The 26,969-nt window shown below is 34.3% G+C and overlaps 1 protein-coding gene and 1 pseudogene across 3 annotated transcripts in view; one reads left to right on the forward strand and one right to left on the reverse strand.

Annotated features, from left to right (window-relative positions):
• Positions 1 to 26,969, reverse strand: part of PRR16 (proline rich 16) — a 278,138-nt gene that overhangs the window by 179,561 nt on the left and 71,608 nt on the right. The gene's annotated exons all lie outside the window — the stretch shown is intronic.
• On the forward strand, positions 11,733 to 24,644 carry LOC109455162 (integrator complex subunit 12; annotated as a pseudogene).

Consider the following 26,969-nt stretch of genomic DNA (forward strand, 5'->3'; position numbering starts at 1 on the left):
ACACTAATAAAAAAAATCAGAAATGAAAGAGAAGTTACAATGGGTACCATAGAAATACAAAGCATCATACAAGAATACTATGAAGAACTATATGCTACAAAATTAAATAACCTAGAAGAAATGAACAACTTCTTAGAAACATATAGCCTTCCTAGACTGAATCATGAATTACTGGAAAATCTAAATAGACCAATCAACACTAAGGAAATTCAATTAGTCATCCAGAACCTTCCCAAAAGCAGAAGTTCAGGACCAAATGGCTTCACTAGTGAATTCTACCAAACCTTCAAAGAGGATGTAATACCAATCCTGCTCAAACTCTTCCAAAACACTGAAGAAGAGACAGTACTCCCTAACTCATTTGATGAGGCCAACATTACCCTGATACCAAAACCTGGTAAGGACAACACACAAAAAAAGAACTACAGTCCAATATCTCTGATGAATACAGACGCAAAAATCCTGAACAAAATTCTAGCAAATTGAATGCAACAATGCATTAAAAAGATTATTCATCACAACCAAATGGGGTTCATCCCAGGAGCACGAGGGTTCAACATGTGCAAATCCATCAATGTGATACATCACATAAACAAAATAAAGGGTAAAAATCATATGATTATTTCAATAGATGCAGAAAAAGCGTTTGACAAGATACAACATCGATTTATGATTAAAACACTTAATACAATGGTTTAGAAGGAAAATACCTTAACATAATAAAGACCATATATGACAAACCCTCAGCTAATATAATTAATGGTGAAAAACTGAAGGCTTTTGCTCTGTGTTAAGGAAAAAGACAGTGCTGTCACCTATCACCTCTGCTTTTCAACATAGTATTGGATGTCCTACCCAGAGCATGGCAAGAGAAAGGAATAAAAGGATTTCCTTTTTCAAGGCTGAACAATGTTCCGATGGGTATATCTCTGTATGTGTGTGTGTGTATTTTTCACATTTCCTTTATTCATTCGTCTGTCTCCAGACACTTACGTTGTTTCCGTATCTTAGCTGTTATGAATAATGCTGCAACGAAAATGGGAGCACAGGGAACTCTTTGAAATAATAACTTAATTTCCTTCAGATATATACCAAGATTTAGGATTGCAGGATATGATGACAGCTCTACTTTTAATTTCTTGAGAAACCTCCTTATTGTTTTCTATAGTGGCTGTACCATTTACATTCTCTGAAAAGTATTCAAGGGTTCTCTTTTCTCCACATTGTCATCAACAGTTACATTTTGTCTTTTTGATAACAGCCATTCTGACAGGTGTGAGGTGACATCTCACTGTTGTTTTGATTTGCATTTGCCTGACAATTTGTGATGTTGCACATTTTCATATACTTTTGGTCATTAATAAGTCTTCTCTAGAGAAATATCTATTCATGTCCTTTGCTCATTTTTTTGAGTTATTTGTATTTTTGCTATTGAGTAGTATGACTTCTTGTATATTTTGGATATCAACCCTTTATCTGATATATAGTTTGCAAATATTTTCTCCCACTCCATAGGTTGCCTTTTCATTTTGTTGATGGTTTCCTTTGCTTTGCAGAGATTTTTAATAAGATTTAGTCCCTCTGGCTTTTTTTTTTTTTTTTTTTTCTTTTGTTGCCTTCATCAAGAATATTCAGTAGAAGAATTAGGAGAAGATAGAGGAAGATAAACATAAATGAGCCTCATAGATTTGGGGGGATCACCCTTTTAAACATCAAGACATTATAAACTTATAGGAATGCAATATTATTACATAGTCTATGATAATATTACATAGATCACATGTGAGTGGAATTAGGGAGGTTACACAGGGGATATAAATTGTTATATCCCTTTTGTATTTTTATAAAAGTTTTATAAGTAAATAGCATTTGTGCTATTTTACTTATAAAACTTTTTATAAAAATTTAAGTCAAATATGGCAAAATATTTGCTTTATTAAAGTTGTGCAGTGGATACAAAGGTCTTGGTTATTTCATGTTTTACAATTTCAGTTTGGTTGAGATATTTCATTATATAAAAAGAAAGAGAAATAAAAGGAAAAAATGATTCCTAAAAAAAACCAAAACAAAACAAAAAAAATTAATAGCTAAAAACAAATGAAGGTTTCATTGGTAAGGTAAACATCAGGAATAGTTTATCTCTGGGCTTGTCAGTATAATCAGGCTCTGGTTGTCTGAAAATAGGGAAGCTCTTACTTCAAGAGTTTTAACTTCACTCTCATGTGGGGATCCAGATATCACAATCTTGCATCATAGTGTTCAGATAAAGTTCAGGTACCTTATATACGAAAAAAGCAAAAGAAAAAGAAAAACTTCCCCACAAACCTCAGCAGGTGCCTTCTCACATTTTACGGGCACAAATCCAGACAGCATAAATTAACCAACCACAGTGACCAACAGATTAAAAAAAAAAAAAAAAGACAAGTAATCAAAAAATGGAATATCTGCTATGTCTGTTATGAGATACGTAGATAGATAGATAGATAGATAGATAGATAGATAGATAGATAGATAGACAGATAGATAAAAGTACAAGTCATAAGAAGGCTTCTCAATGGCCAGTTCTAAAAAAAAGCAAAGCAAAGCCCAGTAATTGCTGACACTTGAGAAAAAAAGCCATCCTTAATGATGATGTGCAACCTCTTAAATTTTCACAATAGCTGCCAATCTTTTTCCTTGCTATGAGGATCTCAACCTGAAAAAGTGATTGACAGGAAATACATTAGGTAATTTTCAATGATGGAAAGATTATGAGTTAATTTAAGTTGCAAAGTTAAATTCATCTAACTAGGACTGATGCTGTCAAGATGAGATTTATACGAAAGATGAACACTATTGGTGAAAAAAGACACTTAAAAATTACAAATTTACATTAAGACTCTCGGAGAATAAAATTATTAAAAAGGAAATCACAAAGCACACATCTTAGATTTTTGTATCTGTTAAGTTGCCTATTAATTATCTCACGCTATTCCAGAAAATAGAATAATATATATGCAGAAGTTAGCACTTATCATTAAATATTGGAATATTACATAGGAGACATGTTAATAAAATTTTAATTACATAAAATATTTTCAAATGTTATATAAAATAACTATTATTATGAAAATCCAAAGTTAATTATTAGCAAAGATATAGAGATATATTTTCTTAATAAATTATGGTCCTCCTAAGGATGAATCAAAGAGAAATTGGGCAACAAAATAAAGATAAATAATATATAGAACACTTGTATTTCAAATTGCTCTTGAAATAATCCACTACAAAAGATTGTTTCCATCATTCACCAAAAGCCTGTCTCCCTAAAGTCACAAAATTAAACAAAAATTATTATTTACCATGATTCATACACTTTATATAAATGCAATACATCAGTTGATGCAATATATGCCAAAAATTAAACAAATTGACTGGTCCTGAATATAGTATTTTAAAAGTTGGTTTCATCAACTGTCAACTCAGTCAAGAACATTTACGAAGCATCCACTGTGCTGAATATTGTTCCAAGAGTCAGTCTGCGTAATATTGTATATTTTGTATAGGCCCAAAAGTCTATTTCTCATGTTAATAAGTAGAGTATTTTCATTTGAAATTTATGTTAGAAAGAGTGTTTTGGAAGCAGCATATAATCTTCAATCAAGTTAAGTTTGTTACCAAAATTTATGGTACGACATCTTCATCATTATGTATAACAAAACTATAACATAGTACAATGCCTTGGTTATACTCATTTATTTTCTCAGCCATTTTGATGATGAAAGTGATACATGTCCAAAATACCATAAAAAGATTCAAGCTGTTGCACTGCACAGGAACTAAAGATTGTGACAGCAATTCTAGGACTTTCCTTTTACACACAACAAATGGAAACATAAACTGTTACAAATCTGTTTCAGCAAGTCTCTTAGAGAAGATATCATTTTACAACATAAGATAAAAATAAGAAATTTCAAATCCTTTAAAGTTTGCTATTTAAAATTACTCTTACCCTGACATTACATAGCAGTTTCTTTAATCCTAAAGATTGAAATCAAGCAATATTACCTACGCACTCAAGACATTGAGAGTACGAATGTGGTTATAGGACAAAAGGAAGAAATTACACAGATAATCCAGAAAACAAATGAACACATGAACTATTTTTTTGTACCCCAGTTCCCCCCAAAATTACTGCATTTTAAATTAATTAAATAAAAATCAATTTTATACTTCACTTCATAATGTATAGATAATTTATAATGTATAGAGAGTACTAACAACACTGTGAAATAGACATATATTGTCTATTTGTTAAAAATCAAATGTAGGGCTATCTCCATTTATTAAAAAAATTATATTGTCTTTAAAAAAATGATTCTGATAGGTGAAGGAAGAAGAATATAGACTACACATATATATTCTCTACTAATCAAGGACTTAACTATAAAAAAACACACCATACAATACTATTACTATTGTATTGCTATTGGGATCTTCTTAGATTAAATCTAGAGTATAAAATATATAACAAATGAAGGTTAGAAAGCTTTCCTCATGGTGTACTACCATATATCAGATTGTGATGAATAATTATGATAATGTATGTACATATGTATATATACCAGGTGTACCAAAAAAAGGTATACAAGTGGACACTTTGGTCAACGTTGCTCAAGCAGTAGTTCACATAATCAGAAGTGTCTGGATGCTGATGGTAACCACTTTGAGCACCTCTTGTAATTGCAGAAGTCGAACGTGACTTGTATGAATCTTTTGTTATCTGCATATATTGAGTATTACAATTTTAATAGTTTTTTCTTAAAATGTGTATACATTTTTTAGCTCTCTCTCATGTATCTATATGTATATATATAGAGAGCCAGGAATGTATACATTTTTATGTGTGTATATATATATATACATATATGTGTGTGTATATATATATATATATATATATATATATATATATACACATATATATACACACACACATTCATTTTTATTCATAGTAGTAATAATCATATTTATTGAATTCTCATTATGAGCAAGGCTCTTGAATTCATAGTCAAGGTCTCAGTCTACCATCACCAAACCATTTTACAAATTTTCCTGCTCCATTTTACAATTATAGAAACTAGAAATTGGGGAGGTCACAGAGCTAGAAGTAGCCATGTAGTGATATGAACCTGCATCTGTCTGACTTCAAAGTCCCCCAATAACAGTGCAAGCGCCAATCTTAGCTGCTAAGAAATCTAGATGTATTAGCTACATCTCAAAAGTCTGAAGCTTTCTGAAAAAAAGTACTAGTTTTGAAAGCTTTAACATTGAATCAGTCATTATAGAATGAACACAATATATTAGCAATAACTGCAGAATAAGTATAAAATAAAATATTTATTAAGAAATTTCTACTGACAAAATACTGGTGGAACACAGGAAGACGAGGCAACCCTTTTCAAGTCGCTCACCATTTCTTAGTGAGACAAGTGTACAGATAACCAGAGAACATAAGAGGACTGGATGGTGCCTCCAGCGATGGGCACACCTTGCCATGGGCATTTGGAAGCAGGAGAAGAGTGAAAAGGGGAGGAATCAGGGACGTGTGCTGGATCTCAAAGAATCAAGTTGGGAAGAGGTTGAGAAATGAGGTCTTGTTAAGGTTATAATGTATTTGATATTGTCACCTACCTTTTGTTTATATTGTGTTGAGATGGGAACATTCTTGCAGCCAAGTGTTTTCTGAAAATCACGTCTTAGATATGGAACAAAAACACTAGCAAAAATGAACACGGGAGTGCCGGTATCTTTTTAAAATTTGCTAAACTGGTAGAGGTTATATTAAGTGTTCTTATCACAAAAAAAGAAAGATAATAAAGAGGGCAGGAAGAAACTTTTGGAGGTGATGGGTATGCTAATAACATAGATCGCGGTGATGGTTTCACAGATATATGTGTAATCTCCCAACTCATCAACGTGTATATATTAAACATATACAGCTTTTTATATGTCAATCATATCTCAAGAAAGTATTTAAAAATATAAGCTGAAGATCCTAGATAAGAAATCAAATAAACCATCCATGAATCATGGAAATGCTTTTGAGTAGAAAAGGAAGGCAATTACTATGATACCTACTATAAGGAAAAACTATTCTCAGTTCTAAGTTCTTTGCAGGCAAATTGAGAATCCAATCCCTTTTGACTTCTGCCCTTTCAGCTAGTTTTTCTGGGGATCACTGCCTCAAATCCATAGCCTCAGATTAAGCCCGTGAGAAGTGGAAATAAGGTTCATATTACGTTGGTGCAAAAATAATTGCGTTTTTGCAATTATTTTTAACCTTTTAAACCTCAATTACTTTTGCACCGACCTAATATTTTGTTGGACATTCCTATACTTTGAAAAGTTATGGATACTATCCTTGGATTAGGTTAGATTACATCAAATATCAGACTCTGATAGGGGGAAAGTAGGTAGTGTCCTCGTTAAAGCGAGTGGCAATTGCACAGGTGTGAATACTGGAATCAATAAGGAACACTCAAAATTATGCATATTCAGAGGTTAATTGGAGCATACATATTTTTCTTAAGGCAGAAGATACATTGCAGAAAGTATCCTTAAATTAGATAGTAAAGAGCCTTGAAAATCAAGCTAATGAGCTTAATTTTTATTCTTTATTAAAATAGCTTCCTCATTTAATCTTTATAATAACCCTATAACGTGGTTTTTATTGTTATCCCTATTTTACAGAAGATGAAACAAAAGCCCAGAGAGGCTAAGTAAATAAAAATCGCATTGCTAGGAAATGGTAGAGCCAAGATTCGAATCTAGGAAGTTTACTGAGATGTTTCTGCCTAGAAAATAACATTATTGGAACTGATTTTTAGTATGAATACCCAATGGATTCTCTGACACATATATAGAGAAGGAGGGTTTATTGCCCTATGATTTTTTTTTAAGAAGAAATAAGGGCAAACAAAAGATGAATATCTTAATCTCAGGTTGAGAGTTCATTGTCAAAATTTATACTCTACATTTAATGATGAATTATTTAAATTCACAATAAAAAGCAAAAATTAAGGCATATAACTTACAAATATTACTTTAGAAAACTGCGTCATGCCACATTTGTAACAAAGAAAACCATCTCCTTTCTTTTCTCTAAATAGACTTATTTATCAATCATGTGTCTTGAAACAAGAGGTTTTTTTAAGATGGAGATATTTTCTAGTCTATTATTTCATGTATCTGTTGTGCATATTACTCTTCAATAATAAGATACTTTTGCATACATCCATTAAAAAAATATTTTTCTAAGGGGTGGCCGGTCAGCTCAGTTGGTTAGAGCATGGTGCTGATAACACCCAGATTGCCGGTTCGATCCCCGCATGGGCCACTGTAAACTGCACCCTCCTTAAAAAATAAATAAATAAATAAATAAATAAATAAATAAATAAATAAATAAATTATATATATATATATATATATATATATATATATATATATATATATATATTTCTATTTTATTTCTCTATGTAAGAGTAAACTCCAAGATGACAGGGGCCCCAGAACTGAAGGTAATGGGTTAACAAGCACCTGAAGCACATATGATTAGTTTGAAAAACTAATTTGAAGTGTTGAACAATATAACTGAAATTCTTTACGGGATGCAAATATTAGGGAAGTCATACAGAAATTAAGCATGCCTTTTAATCAAACAGAAAAATCCTGTCTTTCATTCTCCTAAATCAGCAAAATTTCCTTAGACAACTGTGTAGGGATGTGTGCTGCTATTCTATTGACTTAAAATTTAAATAGTAAAAAATTAGGTGCATTTCAATACGAAAATGTATTTCCGTCAAACACAGAAGTGAAATCGACATATCTGTCTTGTTCTTATTTAACATTTCAAAGTCCACTGATTTTTAAGCTGCTTTACCAGTTGAACCTGTCATTTCCCCTGAGGGAAAGGTAAATACATTGCTATTTTATTTGGGGGACTACTTTTGAGAGACTGGACAACAGCAGGGCAATCTAATGGGGCAGAATGGCCAGGGACTTGGATTCCAACAGGACCTGTTTCAGCCCCACTCTGCTGATCACAATGGAAATGACCTTGTGTCTCTTGGTTTAATTTCTCTACCACACCACCTATCGCAGGTATCATTGGGAAAGTTAAATAAGACAACAAACATAAGTAGCTACTAAAGGATCTCATAAATAGTTACTCTTAACAAACACAGATGACTACTATTTTGAATGAAAGTACCTTCATTTTAAACATGTGATTAGAAGTCCGAAGTCAGAAGTCAGCATTATTACTCGTGGGTATACAAATTGATAAATTTTCATCATGCGCAATTCACAATTCATCCAAAATACATTTTATTATAAAATACGGATAATCTAGTCTGTGATTATCTAAAAAATAAGTTGCTTGAGCATCAAATTAGAAAAGGAACATAAATGTAGTATAACTAATTGCAAATAGCATTTATAAAATACTTTTTAAATTCAAGAATAAGAGTAAAAAAAATTTTAGCAATTAACTTCCCCATCTATTGATTAGCTATGATATCCTTTCACTTCCACGGGTCAATTTATTACCCTGCAATTAACTAGAGTTATACAGCTACTATATGACCGCTAAGATTCTTTCTGATTGTAAAATTTTGTAATTTTGACATCCTCCTATAAAAATTGCTTACCTAGACTCTACGTCAGACCTCAGAGAAGGAAAGGCCTTGTATCAAACCAATTTAAGTAACACCCCTCAATAATAGACTCTTTGTCTATGTCCTGGGTGCTACTTACCTCATAAGCCTTATAATTTATAGTTAGCCCCTAGTAGTATTGTTTTCAAATACTTTTCCCTCGACCTAGACTTCCCTTTCATTTACCTTTTATCGGGGCACATCCCATCCAACAGTGAAATGACCTAGTTGCTTGTCTTTTTCTTTTGGTAGATATGTTATTGGACAGAAGGGACCATGATCAACTCTGCACTTTCATCATAGCACATAGTGCTTGACCCACAGCAGATATTTAACAAATGTTAAATAGGACCAATAAAGAAACAGGACAATATTTGAATCTTCCAACAAACCCCTGGACTACCTGGTACAGCCTGGGTCAAATACCGAAATGATTATGGCTACAGTTGTCAGTGAGTCTGAGGAGCCCCCCCTAAACTTAGGCAACTAGTGGATAGTCTATAGTAAGGGTGCCCACCACTTAAGAGATAGTTTTCATTTGAACAACTCATAACATCATTCTAAAGCATCCACCAACCTCTAGAGTTTTCTTTGCGCCAGGCAACTAATCTTAGCCTCGGCAGTTCAACATGCCCAAATCTCATGAGATTTACAAACAATTATAATGCCACTCTCAATGCAGTTATCTCATCCTTGACACAGTTGTTTTATTTTTAGATCTGTTTCCAGTCACGTTCTACAAAGCAAATTTCCAGTTTCTAAGTACAAATACTCACCATAATACGCAGGCTAAAAAAGAGACAAAATAAAGTCTCCCCTTGTGAGTTGGACTAACCCTTGCTATGTTTATTAAATAAAATGCCTTCAATACCTCCAGGAGACAAATGTGACTCACTGCTTTCTACCTGGTTTGCCAGGCCGTGGCAATTTTTAGAACTTTCAGATGGAATGGCAGATTGTATTTTCCAAGCATGGCAATACACACACACACACACACACACACACACACACACACACACACATCTCTACTTGCACACTTCTACTAAAATATGATGGCAATCCTCCAGTGAAATGTGAGGTCTATGGCCCCTCATCCTTAAACCTGGGTGAACCTTTGTAACCGCCCTGATCGATAACATGCAAAGAAAGGAGTTCTACGTGACTTCTGGGGATGGGTAATAAAACACAAAATGACCTCAGATGGGCTCACCCTCTAAATTGAGACACTTACTCTTGGAACCCAGCCACCATGTAATGAGGAACCCCAGGCTACATGAAGAGGCCCCATGTGGGCACACCAACCAAACTCTAGTGCCCCCCACACCATGTCTGTGACTGAATGAGATTATAGATAATTCCAACCTCCAACATTTGAATCTTCCAGCTGTGACCCATAAAAACCATAAGAGAAATGAGCTGATTATTGCTGTTTAAGCCACAGAGTTTTGGAATGATTTGATATGCAGCAATAGATAATCAAAATAGATTTGGCAGGCTGCCTAACCTTTGGAATATCAATTTACAACTAGATTTAAGGCAGTCTGAGACCTCTCATACTCTTTGGGTGATTTTTATTGACAAGCTATCTGGAAATAATGACTCTGAACCTCATATTGCTAAGTAAATATTACCATTATGGAAGAATTAGGGAAATAATTCAGAAAGCACTGTACTAAATTCCTTAACTATTTGATAAAGGCAAGGACCTACAACCAAGATTACTCTACCCAGCAAAGCTATCATTTAGAATGGAAGGATTGATAAAGAGTTCCTCAGATAAGAAAAAGCTAACAGATTACATCATCACCAAACCAGCATTCAAAAAGAGTTTGGTTTCTGGATTCCACAAGAACTGGGTTAAAATTACATCACAACTATCTAACAGTGTGAAGTTATCTAAGTTAGTAACTTCCCAGGTTTCTACATCTATAAAATTAGCATAATAATAGTATCTTCATCTCTAATCACTAGAAAATTAAATGAGATAATAGAAATAAAGTTCTTAGCATTGTCTGCCGTATGGTGATCACTCCATAAACAAAAGCTGCTACTTTGCATTTTCTTCCCTGTAATTTGTCCCTTTTTGTCTTTCTTTACCTCCATAGAAGTTCAGTATTGTTAATAGAGGCAGACGGCACATCAAATATGACCTAAGCAAAGCACACATTTGTGTGTTCTTTAATGTTCCATTGACTTGTATAAAGCAGACTGCAAAAGTTCCAGGAAGCAGTGATCATGAAATGGCATTTCCCAAAAATATGAGTACGATGTCAGTGTTTCTACTTTGTAACAACCGATTTGTATTTCTTCATTCCTTCCCCTTTTTCGCTCATCCCCCCAAACTTCCTTGCATCTGGCAACCATCAAAATGGTCTCAGTATTTCTGTATCTATTAGTTGTTTCTGTTTTGTTTATTTATTTTGTTCTTTATTTTGAAAAGAAGAAATGAACAGAAGTAAAATCATCTGGAAGAAAACATTGGTATTATTTCTTTGGTCCTACTTTATTTCCTCAAAACTGAACTAACATGAAAATCAAGTTACTGTCCACAGAGTGGACGAATGGGCCAAGTTCATCCTCTGGACCTCAATAAAAGTCTCTGTCGAGCTTCTGCATTATTCAGAGTTTACAGCCTTTGCTAAATGAGATTTCATATGCTAGTAACTCCTCAGTATGAAAACTTCAGGGCTTAAAACAGGACATTTGAGATGAAAATACAAAAACCTTTTGATTTCGATTTCTTTGTTAAAATTTCAAAGCACATCCTTGAAATACATACTGCTTTTGTCTGCACACATTGGGACATGTAATTATGAGTCATATTAGTGTGAACTCACAAGAATAGGCAATCATTCACCCATTTCTGAACTGTTTCCTGGAATTCACCCGTGCTTTAAAAAAAAAAAAAAGGGGGAATCTGTCAGCAAAAGAAAATCTTTAAAAAATGGTATCTGTATTAGTCAGAGAAACAGAACAAACAGGATTTATATACAGAGAGAAATAAAGACATGAATTTATAAGAAATTGGTTTAGGTGATTATGAAAGACAAAAAAGTTCCAAGATCTGCCAGAAATCTAGGAGAGCTAGTAGTGCAGTTCAATTGCCAGTTGGAAGACCTGAGAATGAGCAGAGCCAGTGAGGTAAGCTCCCGTCCAAAAGCTGGCCAACTTGAAGCCCAAGAAAAGCCACTGTTTCAATTTAAGTTCAATGGCAGGAAAAGATCAGTGTCACAGCTCATACAGTCATTATTCTTTAAATTTAGTAACAATTTTCTGATTTTTCCAGGCAAAAAAATAAACAAACAAACAAGAACAAAATACTGGCATGATTAAGGAATTATAGCTCAATTTAGAATAATAACTGACAAATGGCAGGATATAGGAGTGGGCAATTCTTACTATCAGAAAAGACTTTATGATAAAAAATGTTGAGCTTTTTGTTTTGGAGGAGCCAAATCTGTGCTGCAAATATATTTCCCTTCATTTATTTTTCAAATCTTTATGAATACATTTTATTATAGTGTACCATAGACATGGAAGAGTACATGAAGTATTTAGAATTTTCACAAAGTGAACTCACACTTATGACACCAGCAGATGATTCAATAGACTAAACAGCACTCCAAAAGCTCTCTTTACCCCTCTCTCAGTTACTACCTCCCCAGAAAAATGACCATTTTTCTTACTTCTAATTTCATATATTCATTTTACCTGTTCTGAATTTTTAATAAATAAAATAATATTTTGTATCCAGCTTCTTTTGCTCAATACAGTGAGTAAAATGTTATATGAATTCATAAGATTAATCCGTACCGTTACATATGGTTTATTCTCTTTGCTATGTAGTATTCAAACATACAAATATATCACACTTTAACCATTCTACTATTAATGTGAAATCAGGTTAGTTCTAGTTTGGAGCTATGTTGAATACTCTTACTATAAATATTCTTTTACATGCCTTTCAGTAAGTATAGGAACAAGTGCTTTTGGTACATATTTACAAGTGAAATTTCTAGGTTTTAATGTATGTATTATGTTCAGCTTCCATAAACTTTAGACACAGTTTTCAAAATAGACATTTCATTTTCTATTTCTCCTAACATTATAAGAGCGTTCTAATTGTTCCAGGTCTTTACCAACGTTCCATATTGTGTATCTTTTGTTGTCTTAACCATACTGGTGAGTGTTTAACAATATGTAAAGTGGGTTTAATTTGTATTTCTCTTTAGTTAATGAAACTGGGTAGCTTTTCATGTTTTTTGGTCATTTAGATACAGTCTGGTAAGATGGCCATTCAAATCACTTGTGCATTTTTTGTATGGGGTTGTATTTGTTCATTCATTCATTCATTCTTTATTGATTTGTTGGAATTAGTTGTATATCCTGGAAACAAGTCTATTCTCAAATATACATATTAAAACTGCTCTCATCCATATTTTGCTCTTTCACTCTTAATGTTTTTTGATAAACAGTAGTTTCATTTAGTCCAATCCATTGATATTTTTCCATTACAGTTAGAACCCCCTGAATCTTTGTAAAAATTATCTTTGCCTACTACAAGGCCATAAATTCTTTTTTTCCCCTAAATGCTATAATGTTTTATCATTCATTATTAGAACTACAATCATTCTAATATTGATTTTTTAATGATATGAAGGTTCAAAATGCTTTTATTATCTTTAGTCCATATAGTTGCTGACATCTTGAGTATCAAATTTAGCTTCATTTTATACAAACACCAAATATCAAATAATATTGATAATTGCTGCTTTTTAAATGTTCTTTGAGAACAAGGTTATTACTTACAAAGTACCAATTTATGCTTATAGTCTCACCATATTCCTAATTCCATAACTTTACTGATTTCTTAGAGTATAAGGAATTAGAGATCTTATACTCATAACATCTAAAATAGTAACTGGCATATTGCAGGTGTTCAGTAAATGTTTCTTGAGTGAAGTGGTTTCACATTCTTGTATCTAATAGTACTCATGTCTTAATTTATAAAGAACTGTAAAATATTGGTATTCATTATTAATATCCAAATTCAAAGTAATTACAAATATCAAAGTACTTTAATTTGAAAAGATACATCTAATATCTTCATGAAAGAACTAAGAAGAATTTAAAAATCTGAGAATTGATAAGACTAATAATTTCTTCTGTTAACAAAAGCATCATTAACATTTAAGACTGGTCCCATTTAGGAAATTACTACTTTAGGAATTCAAGGATTTCTATTTGAAATGTCTATGATATTTTAATACACAGAAACTAATTTTATTTTCAAAAGTCTAATTTAACTCAAAACTTCTAGTTTCTAATGAGGAGCATGCCTATCCAAGTGTTCGGAAAGCAGACAGGTCGAATACTCAGTAGGGGGGAAAGTCTGGAACTTGGAGTCTATCTGTTGCGACTTTAAGGGCTAGAATTAGAAAAGTAGAATAACAAAACAAAAAACTGCTCTCAAATCCGTATCTTCCAGAAATTCTCTTAATTGTGTGTGAATGTAGCCATTTGCCCAGAAAAGTATTCTATCAGCAAATGCGGTACCAGCATAACTGCAGCACAATGAGGAGACACAGTGATGGAGAGAATCATAGACTGGGTTCTGTGCTAAAAAATATTGGGATCTTAATGGAATTGGAGAGATTTCAGAATAGACTAAATCCTGAATTTAGAACATTTCAAGATTTTCTAAGTCAAATTCTGTGTCGTTTCATCTATGCTCTAGATTACTAAACAGCTGTCTTTAAAACATAAACAATCCTTTCTGAATTTTTCAAACTAATGGAACAAACTTGCAATGTTAAGCCATGTTTATGATTATTTGAAAAAAGAGAAAAAATAGACCACACGCTTTGCTGTATGGCTTCATACCATTTGATGTTTGAATTAATTAGTTTCTCAGAATTCATAAATTGGTAGATACAGGGTATAAACGACCTTAGATTCCTCTTATTTGTACTCCTTTGTATGAAATAATGTCAGAATTGATGTAAATTAAATAAAAATTACCTTACCTAACAACATATAAAAGAGAGAAAAATTAAAATTTTATTAAAAATAGTTTTTGATATTTTTCTTCCCATTATTTGCTTGTAAAGGTTAACATGAACATAAATATGTTCTGAAAATCAAGTAACACTGTTTATCTCTTGAATCCCATATATGCTGCTCTGAGCTTTGCTGCTTTTAGCTTAAACACAATGGGATATATCTGAATTGAGAACACTCACTTCAAAAACTAGGCAAGTCAATGCTATTAAAAAACTGCCATACAATTTATATTTACTTATTACTAAAACATGACTTAGTTTTGTTAAAAACGGAACACATAAATCATTTGACTTCAGGTATAAAAAACTGGAAGGCAAGTCACTGAACTTGGCACTCGATTTCACTGAAATTAGAAGTCTAGAAACCTTAAGACCAAGGTAAAAATGTTCGAAATTAGCAACCTTAAAAAACAGGTCAACTAGAGGGTTAAACTACTATGTTCCAAACTTCATTATAGAAATTTTCTCAAAGTTATCTATATTTTATACCGTAAATGTGTGTTTATATGTATTTCTGGTTATTTCTCTCAAAAAGGCATAAGTAGGTCAGTTGTTCTCCTTACTTCACTAAAATGAGTCAGAGCTAGCAAAGTGGAGGCAGTTATTAGCATTCAAGCCTTACAAGCTCCAATTCTCTCTACCTTCCCAAACTGACTGCACAGATTAGATGTGTGACACCAGACAGGTTATTAGCCCCATTTAGCCTTGATTTCTCATCTGTAAAATGGCAAAAATAACCATTCCTACCTCAATTCATAGGAAGGCTCCTATGAGATAATATGTATAATAGAATTAGCACAGCACCTCTTTTATTTTGCAGTCATGTTATGGAGGTGATATTACTACCATTAACATCATTGTCATCAAGTCATCCAGTGAGTGGCAGTTAGCTCTCGACTCCAGTGAGTTCTAGGCTCAGAACTCGGGTATCCTCTGTGTGGGGTCCGTCCTCCAGACTCACTGTGCTCCGTCTAAAGTTTTCCTAAATTAGTCCAAGAGAAAGTTGCACTCTTGCCACAATAAAATCAACAGCTCAAAACACAAATGCCTTCAGAGACAAGGCAGGAAATATTAATAAGACAACAGATAATGGACTGAACTATGGCCAGCTGGAAAGTATAAGCCCAGAAGCTTTCAAATCCAATTTTTTTCCTCAGAGGCTTGAAACTGGAATTTATTTCTCTTGTCATTTTGACATGATAGTAAGAATACATTTCCAAACAAACATTTAAATTCAAAGTGATGAAATCTTATGGATATTAACAGTGTGAGAGAGAGACACATCAGAAACACATTTAATGGCCAGAAATAACTGTAGTCAACATTCTTTAAGTTACAAACTTAATGTCACAGACATTAGCTTTTGCAATTGCCCTTAAGTTGACAGAAATGCTCAGGGCCCTCCATTTGCCTCTGTTCAGACATCGGGGCCAAGACTGAAAATAGAGGTGTTTCATTTTAGCAGACAAGAGATATACTAGCAAGTGTACTGTTGGTTTTTCCATGCTAGTTTTCTCTACTTATTCTCCTCATGTTTTTTGTTTGTTTGCTTGCTTGTTTGTTTTATTATGTTGTATTTGGGGGGTTTTGCAGCCACTTCCATACGTGTTTGTTCCTATGACACAAAAAAATAGCTCCTATAAAGTCACCAGTGGAGTCTAGGCTCCAAGATAAATTTCAAGTTTCAGTCCTCACCTATGTAATCAGCACTGTGTAACCAATGTGATCATTCCCTATATGTTCAAATAGTTTCTCTAGTCTTGTTAAACATCATTTTCCCTTGGTCCTTCTACTTCATGACCTACTTATTATTGGTTTATTTGCTAGTTCTTCTTCATTTCTAATTGCTAATATGTAAACTTCCCTTAGGCTCAGTAATTAGATTTCTCCTCTTCTCCACCTACTCTCCTCCCTAAATGAAACTCGCCCAGTCACAGTAATTTAAATACCACCTATATATGCAAATACCCTATGCTCAGACCTCTCCCCTCAACTCCAGAGTCACGTATCTGACACTCTACTTCATATGTCCAGTTGGGTGTCAAACAGGCAACTCAAACTTGCCATGTACAAAATGGAAATTCCTGTTTTTCTTCCCACTATTTTCCCTTCTCCAGTAAATGGCAACGCCGTTCCTCCAGTTGTCTAGATCAAAAATTATGGGGCCATCACTGATTCTTCTTTTTCTCTCAAATGCATATCTAATCCATTAGCCAAACCTAGAGGCTAAATATTAAAAATTATCTAGAATTTAAAACCTTCTCACAACCTGTACTTCTTGCACTAGGACAGGTTATGTATATAAGGCCACAAATTCTTTGAGTCCCCCCGCCCCATCAAGAGATAAAGTTTAAATGTCCTTCTTTAGAATTTGGATGGGTTCTCTGACTACTTTGACAAGTAGAATGACAGAGTAACGTTGTGCCACTTTCTAGATCCAGGCCTTAAGACACTGGCAACTATCACTATTGGTCTCTTGGGATACTCGCTGTTAGAGTTGTAAACTGCTATGTAAGTCTAAATAGCACACTAGAAAGACCACATGGAAAGGCCCTGAGACTATATGGAAAGAGAGGGACCTAACTAAGCACAGCCGTCTTGATATCCCTTTCAACTTGAGATGCATGTGTGTAAAGCTGTATTGGATCCTCCAAACAAGCTACCAGCTGAATACCTCCAAAGGACCCTTGTTTCCTTCTTAGGAAACTGAATTGTCCAGCTGAGCGCCCTGCCCACATCCTTGACTCACAAAAATGTGACATATAATAAAATGGTTGTTGTTTAAGCCACAAAGTTTGGGGGTAATTTGTTTCAAAGTAATAGATAACTAGAATAATCATCCTCTCCCCAGGTACATCATCCCTCTCTTGAATGACTTTAAAATGTTCTAATTGATTTCTGATCTCCCTGATTCCAAGCTTGACCTTCCCATTCTTGTCTCTACAAAGCAGCCAAAGTAATCCTTTTAAAACTATATCACTCTTTCCTTCAAAGCCCTCCAATGGATCCCTGTCTCACAGTGATTAATTCCTATCTTATGGAGGTTACTAGCCAGGTCCTTACAATGGCTTTGATAGCCCTACATGATCTACACGTCCTCCGCCATTCTGACTTTATATCCTACCATACCCATTCCTCTTGTTCCCACTCTTCTTCGGCCATACTGGCTTCACTGAAATTCCTGGACACACCAAGCACATTCCCACTGCATTTACCATGAATTTGCATACCCAATTCTCTCTGCCCAAAACAGATTTCCTCTCTCCTCAACCACTTGGCTGGCTCATTCACCTCCATCCATTCCCTGCTTAAATACCATCTTCTAACAGAAGACTTCAATGATCCCCATATATAAAATATTATTCCAACATTCCCATTCCTGCATACTCTATCATCTTATATTGTTTAATTTTTTTCTCAAACCATGTAACAAAGTCACCTATATAACCTATTCACTTATTTTCTGTCACATCCCTTTTTGTATTATTTTATTGAATTCACATTATTTTTAAAAACTACATATTTTAAAAACTTACTTGTTTCTAAATTTATAAAAATACTATGTTTATCATCTTCGGGAATCCATTTTTTTATTTAACAATTAATTAAGATTTATTGATGTTGTATATTGCTATAGTTTATTTTGTATGTTGTATTATTTTGTGAATATACAATAAATTACTCATCCATTCTCATCTTAATTGGCATTTAGATGGTTTTTAGACTTTCAACTGAATAGTACTACTGTGACTATCACTGCACATGTCTTCTACGGCATTTGTTCAACAGTTCCCCTTGGTAAAATACCCAGTGGTATAATGCCTAGGTCATAGGCTGTTTGAATGTTATGTTTTTCTATTAGTCTTGGCATTGGGCCAGGCTTCTGCTGTAAATCATCTAAGCTTCCTCAGTCCCTACGTTCCACATCTGGCCCAATATATCCACCTATACAGAGCATTGGAAGCCTTTTCACCATCTATGCTACCTTTCTTCCACCAACAGTACTCTACTTATTCCTCGATAAGTTCACTTTTTTTCCCATTTTCAGCAGTTTAGGGGAGAGATTCTAGAAGAAAGAGTTTTAGTTCTCTTGGTATTTACCAAAGAGATGCTCGCATCTCCCAGATTTGGCGGTGAAAGACAATAAGGCTTATAACCTGGAAATAATGCAAATCCTGGGGACACATAGTCAAGAAAGAATAATACAGAAACCAGATCCTGGTCTTATCTTCAGGTCCTAATAAGCCATATCTAAACTGAATCCTATCCCTGGAATTTTAAGCTGTCATGATCCAATAAACCCTACCATTTAATTTTTTCCCTGTAACCAGAGTTCCTGTTACTTGTCTCATAAAAGTCACAATACATCCTTAACATTATGTCCAATTGTCCCTGTACATTAACCCTTTACCCAGCTGTTCCCAACCAGGTTTCTTGTTTCCAAACAGTTCCCTTGCATTTATTATTTTCTACCTTCCATCTAGAAAATTCCCACCCATACTTCAAAGTCCAGTTTCATTCCCATCTCTTTTATGAATCCTTCCCTGATCATGCTGGGACATCATATGACACCATACCTAGCACTTTTCTGTCACTCCTTCATGGGGTACTGCTCTGCTTTTATCATCTCTTTTAGAGTCTTATGCACCATATCTTCTGCTGCACTGTAGTATGCTTGTCCACTTGTCTAACTTATAAATTTTCAGGGACCCTGAAAATTCAGGACCCTGAATTGTCTTTTTTCTCTCTTCTAAAACAGCAAATGCACTTTAAATGAACACATTATGCAAAGCAAGTCCATGATTTCTCGGTGTGGTAGTCAAGTTCTCCATCTGGTTTCTAAGTTTCCAAGACACAAGATTCTGTATTGAACTGAAAAACCCATAATCCCATCACTGTTAAAACTAAAGCAATGAACTTGCCTGGACTCTTGCCTAGCAAGGGTCTCTCCGTAGTGTATTACACCAGAAGTTCTAACAGTCTGTGCATCATTCTCATGAGTTTTTACAGGTATAAGATTTACAAGTTTTAAGGAAAACATTAAAAATAAATAAAGCACCTTAATGCTCATGAAGGAATGTTAAGTAATTGATTAAAAATAATGTTCTAGGAGTATACAACAGAAAAAGTTAGCACATCTAACAATTATTTATAAACAGAAAGAAATAAAAAAACCTTAAAAGCTGGATCAAGATGACAGATGTATAGAATAGGGGTGTCGAAATATGAGTGAAATGAATGAATCTCATATGACCCAGAGTGAGAAATAAAAAATTCACAAGTTGAGGCATCAGAAAGAGGACCTAATATCAAAGCTTTAAGAAGTGACTGGTGATTCAATTGTTTGTCAGGCATCAGTGATGACAGCATCCCAAAAACATTTCAGTTTTCCTAAAATTAGCTAAATTCTTTTCACAAAACTTGTACTCAGATGGTTCTGACAAATTAACCTAGTATATCACAGTGTATCAGACAGTTAATGTATAAATCCTGTGTGCCAAGAGAGCATCAGAAGCACTTACAAAAAAACCCAAAAAAACTTTATGGTATTGTATACTCTATCATTACCAAAAAATGTGTAATTCTCACTCTAATATTATTCTGTTAACTACAAAATTTTAAATGCTATACAGCCTATATCCCATGCTATACAACATAGACAATAAATCAACAGATATTGAGCAGTATTTTTTATTTAGAATTGATTCCTTGGCTTAGGTGATAGAGCAAGTGGGGCGATAGAGGGATAGGAATTGATCCTTTATATTCTTTTTTATAGAGAACATTAAAAAGTCATTTTTCCTGGATGATTTTATTTTGGTTTCTTTCGAGAAAGATATTTCTTTCCCATAAATATCTCATATCTCTGATCATAACCAGTGACAGAAAGTTCATCACTTGCTCTTTGGGGCAATAATTCCCTGCTAGCTGCACAAGCTTATTATGTAGACAGCTTTTAAAAGTAAAGATTCTTTGGGCTCTATCCCAGTTCCTATTGATCCAGAATATCCCTGGGCAGGACATGGAGACCTATATTTTTGAAAGCTAGCTTATTAGGGTCACGTGTTGGCATCTGCAGTCTGCTATTGCTGCACACTACCTGGCTCCATCTACATCAGATTTCTGGATTCTACAGGTCTGCTAAAAGATAACTGACAGACAAAGAAGCAATTATTAATACCTCACAGCATAAAGCTTATAATCAATTGTCCAGCAAATATTGGTGATACATTAACAACCACAGAAACAATGGAGGGCCCCAGTATATTCATTTAAACTAAAGCTTGTGTCATATCATACTGGAAACACACCTTGCAATCATGTGAAACCCCTAAGACTATCATACGTTCTGCAGACTCATCCAAAATACACATGTTGAACTTGAATAGAGATGGGTGGAATGGGGAATCGACCTAGACAAGATCAGGCTTGGTCTAAAGTGACAGATCGTTTATTATACATGTCCCCTAGAAGGTAGCAACTTGTTTTAATGATAACCTCCCAACAGTCTCTGTAAACTCTATCTATTGTAGGCAAATGTGATAGGAAAACCACAATGGTAGGAAAGTTAACTGAAAAACCAAGGCAAGGGGTCTAGTCCCTCACACAAAAGGCCCTGTGAGAACTAGATGAGTTATCAGGACCTGTCTTAGTCAGTTTGAGCTGTATAACAAAATCCAGAAACACTGACTTTTCACAGTTCTGGAGCCTGAGAAGTCCAAGATCAAGGTTCCAGTAGATTTGGTATCTGGTGAAGGCTACCTTCTTAGTTTGCATACGGCCAGTTACCTTCTTATTATAGCCTCACATGGCAGAGAGGTTGAGAAATAAGCTCTCTGGTCCCTTCTTGAAAGAGCACTGATCTCATCATGAGGATCCCACCCTCATGATTTCATCTAAACCTAATTACGTCTTAAAGGTCCCAACTCTCAAAACCCCCATCACATTAGGGGTTAGGGCTTGAAAATAAGAATTTTGTTGGTATACGACATTCAGTCTAATGGGGCCCTAAGTAAGAAGATTGTGCTTCAAAGAAGAAACTAGGCCAGAAACCCAGCAGCACAGACTGAGCATGTATTTTGAGTTAAAAGCCAATATTGTGACTCTGTAGACACAGGAGTGCCATTACAGGCTAAAATGGCATACATGAGCTACCCAGCTTAGGACAATAGATTTATCCCCCAATTTGTAAGATATGAGAAGTATGGAAAGAAACATAACACACACTGATCTGATAACAATGAAAGACCAAACACAAACCACTGAGAAGCTGTTTACTAAGAAATTATGCAGGAACTGAGTATGCCTCAGGCACAGAAAGGAAAAAAAAAAAAATTGATAGAACTTGGTGAGGCATATGAGACAATCACATTTTTACCAATTTAAGAGTAATATATCAAAGACCAGAGTGAAACCTAAGAACAGCATGATGCTGGCTAAGTTAAGGTAAAAGTGCTTTTCTGATTGAATTCATAGAGGATTGCTTCTAGAATATGTATGGGAAGCTATTCAAGAAACTGTTAACAGTTTCTCAGGAAGAGGAGGGAGAGGCAGGGAGCTAGAAACAGAAGAAAGTTTTACTGTAAAGTCAATGCCCTTTTTAAAGAGATATTTCAATTTCTCAGTTTGTTTTGTTATACATGGATATAACCATATTGTGAAGCCAGTGATCAAAAACACTTCCACCAGCTAACAGCATACCTCAGCAAAAAGCACTTTTCTAAACAGTTGTGAAGCCAAGAAATTCTAGATTGTTTGGTGAAAACAAACACCAAAAGAAAATATGTAAAATTCAACAGAATACAAAACTACGTATCAGTCAAGCTATTATTTAGCTAATGTCCATGGGGATGGGCAGGAGGAAAGTCACACAACCATGCCATGTTTATACATTTAATGCAGAAGAATATGCCACGAACCAAGTGTGAATAGGCTAAACCCTCCCTGTCAAAATTCAGGGCAGAAAACTATTCAGAATAAATTGAAACGTCAAAATACCATAAAAGAAACCCATGTATGATGCAATTGTAAAGTTAATTGAACTTATAATAAGCCCAACTGAAAACAATGAAATATAAAGATATTTCAGAGGTACTAAGTTTTGAGAAGTTATCTGTTAAGGCTTGTGTTATACTTTAAAATTAACAAAGCTATTTCACAGGATATACTCTTCCTTTCTTCCATCCAACAAATCCTAAAATACCAAGTATTATTTTATTTTTATTTTATGTGTAAGGCTAGAGATTTGCTAGAGACCTCACAGATAGAAAGTGGTAGAGAAAGGAGTCAGAGTCCAGTTTATTTCAAACACCTATGGTCTTTCCAGATCACATTTTGATGAATTAGAAATGCAATCAAATATAGCAGAGCAACTTATTTTTGAAGCTAGTAGTTTTGATATGTTGCTCCACATTTAGGCAAGGTTAATAAGATTAACTAGTCTGAACGGGCTAGTTACACTCTTATAAAGAGTACAGAACATCCTGGAACCCATGGAGTAGGGGCAGAGCGGTGTTTGCAAAGGCTGCAGCTGTAAACTGGAACTTGATCCCATTTTTTGGAAAGCATTAGGCTTCCTTCTTTCAAAGAGTAGGGATTCTGCTGGAAAGCTAAAAGCATTACTTGATGACTCTTTGACTTGGGGCATTGATTCAAGTCACCATCCGTCTCAAAAAGATGTGGAGCCACACAAAATTGCAAGCACACAAACTATTTCCATTGAGCAAGAGCCCAAAACATCATCCAGTCTTGCTTCTGGCAATAATAATAATAGCAAGGTACTCACAACTAAAAATGTAAAGAAGGAAGCTGAAAAGAGACATGCTGATGAAATGAAATCAGGTATCACGAAAGGAGTATTCCAAAGAAATCTAGACTGGGGAAACCAGAGATACAGTCCTTTCCCATTACCATGCAAACCAGCAAGGATTTGGCTATGGCTGACCCTTCCGGTGCTGATGATTTTGCCATGGAGCTGGGAATGGCCTGTTTCTGTAGGCAAATGACAATGGCATCTGGTAATCAAATAGTAGAATGTCAGAAGTGCCATAATCTCTGCCACCAAGATTGCCATAAACCCCAGTGACAGACAAGTAGCTGAATTACCCTTGCCTTGTGTGGTATTATGCTGATGTACCAGACAGATGGGAAAAAAAAAAAAAAAAAAAAGGCTCACAAAACTCAGAAACTACCACAGAAACCAGTCCCCACAGTTGTTTCTGTAGCTCCGGCTGTCAAAGATCCATTGGTTAAGAAACCAGAAACTAAACTCAAATAAGAGCCAACTTTTCTAGCATTTAAGAGAACAGAAGTCAAGACATCTGCAGTTATTTCAGGAAATTCTTCTAGTACCAGTGTTTCCTCTTCAGTAACTGGTGGTCTAAGTGGATGGGCAGTTTTTGGAGCCAAAACTTCTGCTGATCCATCAACTGCAAAATTGAGTTCAACAACCCAAAACAATAGTGGGAAACCTGCTACCTCATCAACTAACCAGAAGTCTGTGGGTTTGACTAGTCTGGTAACACCATCCAAAGGTGGAAAAGGTTCCAAAATAGGTTCCAGTAACAACACTTCCCCCACTATACCATTGAAACCACCTCTAACTTTGGGAAAAACTGGACTTTTAGTAGTGACAATGTTAGCAAAGCAGGTCTTCTTAGTCCAAGTAGTTTAGTTACTGGAAGCAACAGCCAACTAAGTGGAAATGGAGATAGTGGGACCTCATGGCCCAGTAGAAATACCACTAGCAAAACCACTAGTGGAACAGAATTGAACAGCTCTCCCTCAGCATCCCTTAAAGGTCCAACTTCACAAGAATCACAGCTCAATGCTATGAAGTGATTACAGATGGGTCAAAAAGAAAGCAGCCCAAAAGAAACTCAAGAAGTAATGTGGCCAAGTATGTTTTTATATCACATTACCCTAAAGATTAAAATCTTATTACCGTGTTTCCCCGAAATAAGACCTAGCTGGGCAATCAACTCTAACGCGTCTTTTGGAGCAAACATTAGTAAAAGACCTGGTGTTTATAATATAATGTAATATAATATAATATAATACCGAGTCTTATATTAATGTTTGCTCCAAAAGACGCATTAGAGCTGATTGTCCGGCTAGGTCTTATTTTCGGGGAAACACGGTAGTAGGACATAAACTGTAATACACTATAATTCAATAAAAATCTTTATAATGAAAATAAAGCGTGTAGAACCTAAAAATGTCATTTTACATAAAGGACACGCATAATTACAACAATTTTCCACTTTATTTTTCAAGGTTCTACCTGGCATTAATAATTTTTTAAACCTTTTTTTCCAGTTAACCTCTAATATATCACAAATGAAGAAAATGAACAGCTCAGCTAGGATTTCAGCACAAGTATAAAATGCATGCATATAAATGAATCATTAGTATCAGTACACTAGCTCCCTCAAAACTGTTACAACCCTTTATGCCACTACATAAAACTGGATTACTAACACAAGCAAATCATTTTTTACATTAATTTCTATTGTAGTGTGCTGTAATCTAAAAATAACCAGCACCCCAAATTACCAAAGTTATCAATGAAGCCTGCACATTTTATTGATGTCATAATTGAGTATACAAGCTGTATCTCATTCATATAAAACAAGCAGTAAAGGTCTTTACAAAAATTATGTAAGAATTGGAAGATACTGACATTTAGTATCATTTGTTAATGGGATTTAGATACAGATTTTTACAAAAGCATTATTGCCTAAATATTGTCAAGAAGGACATGATTAACTTTTCCTTCACATAACAGACATGTGAAATCATATTCAAAGTTACATAAGGGACTAAGATTAGGGTCCAGTGACAAGAAAACTGTTTGGTTTTTTAATTTCCTCCATCAAAAACACAGAAGTCCAATAAATATCCTATTTATAACCCTTCCAAATGTCTGTTATTTTTCAACAATTACATATTGTTTACATAAAGAATTTGAAATATTTTCTAATATGAACAGGTTCAAAGTAGAATGATTTCCAAAATAATTCTTTGGAAGCACCCATGTACATGAATTCTAACACTGAAAATCATATTATTTAAAGGGATACTAAATAATTTCAAATTGTCAATAACCTAATTATCAGATATGGTTTATATGTCTACTAAGTGTGTCATGGATTGAAATATGATTATATATTACAATACCTATTTAAGAATGCGAAAGAAACCATAGGTATTATAATTATATATAATCAAACCCTTTTTTATACAAGATAATGAATATCCGGAACTGCCAGAGATTTGCCCAAAGTATTGGTCTTGGCAATGATTTTTTTGAATTCTATGCCAAAAGCACAGGCAACAAAGCAAAAATAAATAAGGGGACTATATCAAAAGTTTCTGCACAGCAAAGAAAACAGCCAACAAAATGTAAAGGGAATACACAGGATGGAGAAAATATTTGAAAACTGTATATCCTATAAGGGGTTAATATCCAAAAAATATATGGAACTCATACAACTCAATAGTAAAAACCAAATAATTCATTTAAAAATTGTTCAAAGGGCCTGGATAGACATTTCTCCAAAGAAGACACACAAATGTCCAACAGGTGTATGAAAAGATGCTCAACATCACTAATAATCAGGAAACAATTCGAAACCACAATGACAAATCACTTCACACCTTTGAGCATGGCTATTATCAAAAACTCAAAGGGAACCCTTGTGCACTGTTGGTGAAAATGTAATTTGGTACGGCCATTATGGAACACCGTAAGGGGTTCCTCAAAAATTAAAAATAGAACTACCATTTGATCCAGTGATTCCACTTCTGGGTATATATCCAAACAAAATAAAATCAACATTTTGAATAGGTATTTGCACTCCTATGTTCATTGGAGTATTATTTACGGTAGCCAAGAAATTGAAAATGCTAAGTGCCTGTTGACAAGATAATAAATGTTACATATACATATATATGTGTGTGTGTGTGTGTGTGTGTGTGTGTGTGTGTGTGTATATATATATATATATATATATATATATATATATATATATATATATATATATATGGCCCGGTCTTATTTTAATATAAGACCGGGTCTTATATTAATTTTTGCTCCAAAAGATGCATTAGAGCTGATGGTCCAACTAGGTCTTATTTTTGGGGAAACACAGTATATACAGAAATATTCAGCCTTAAAAAATAAAAATTGCTGACATTTACAAGAACATGAATG

The sequence above is a fragment of the Rhinolophus sinicus genome, linkage group LG03 (genome assembly GCF_036562045.2).
Source record: "Rhinolophus sinicus isolate RSC01 linkage group LG03, ASM3656204v1, whole genome shotgun sequence".
NCBI classification, from domain to species: domain Eukaryota; kingdom Metazoa; phylum Chordata; class Mammalia; order Chiroptera; family Rhinolophidae; genus Rhinolophus; species Rhinolophus sinicus.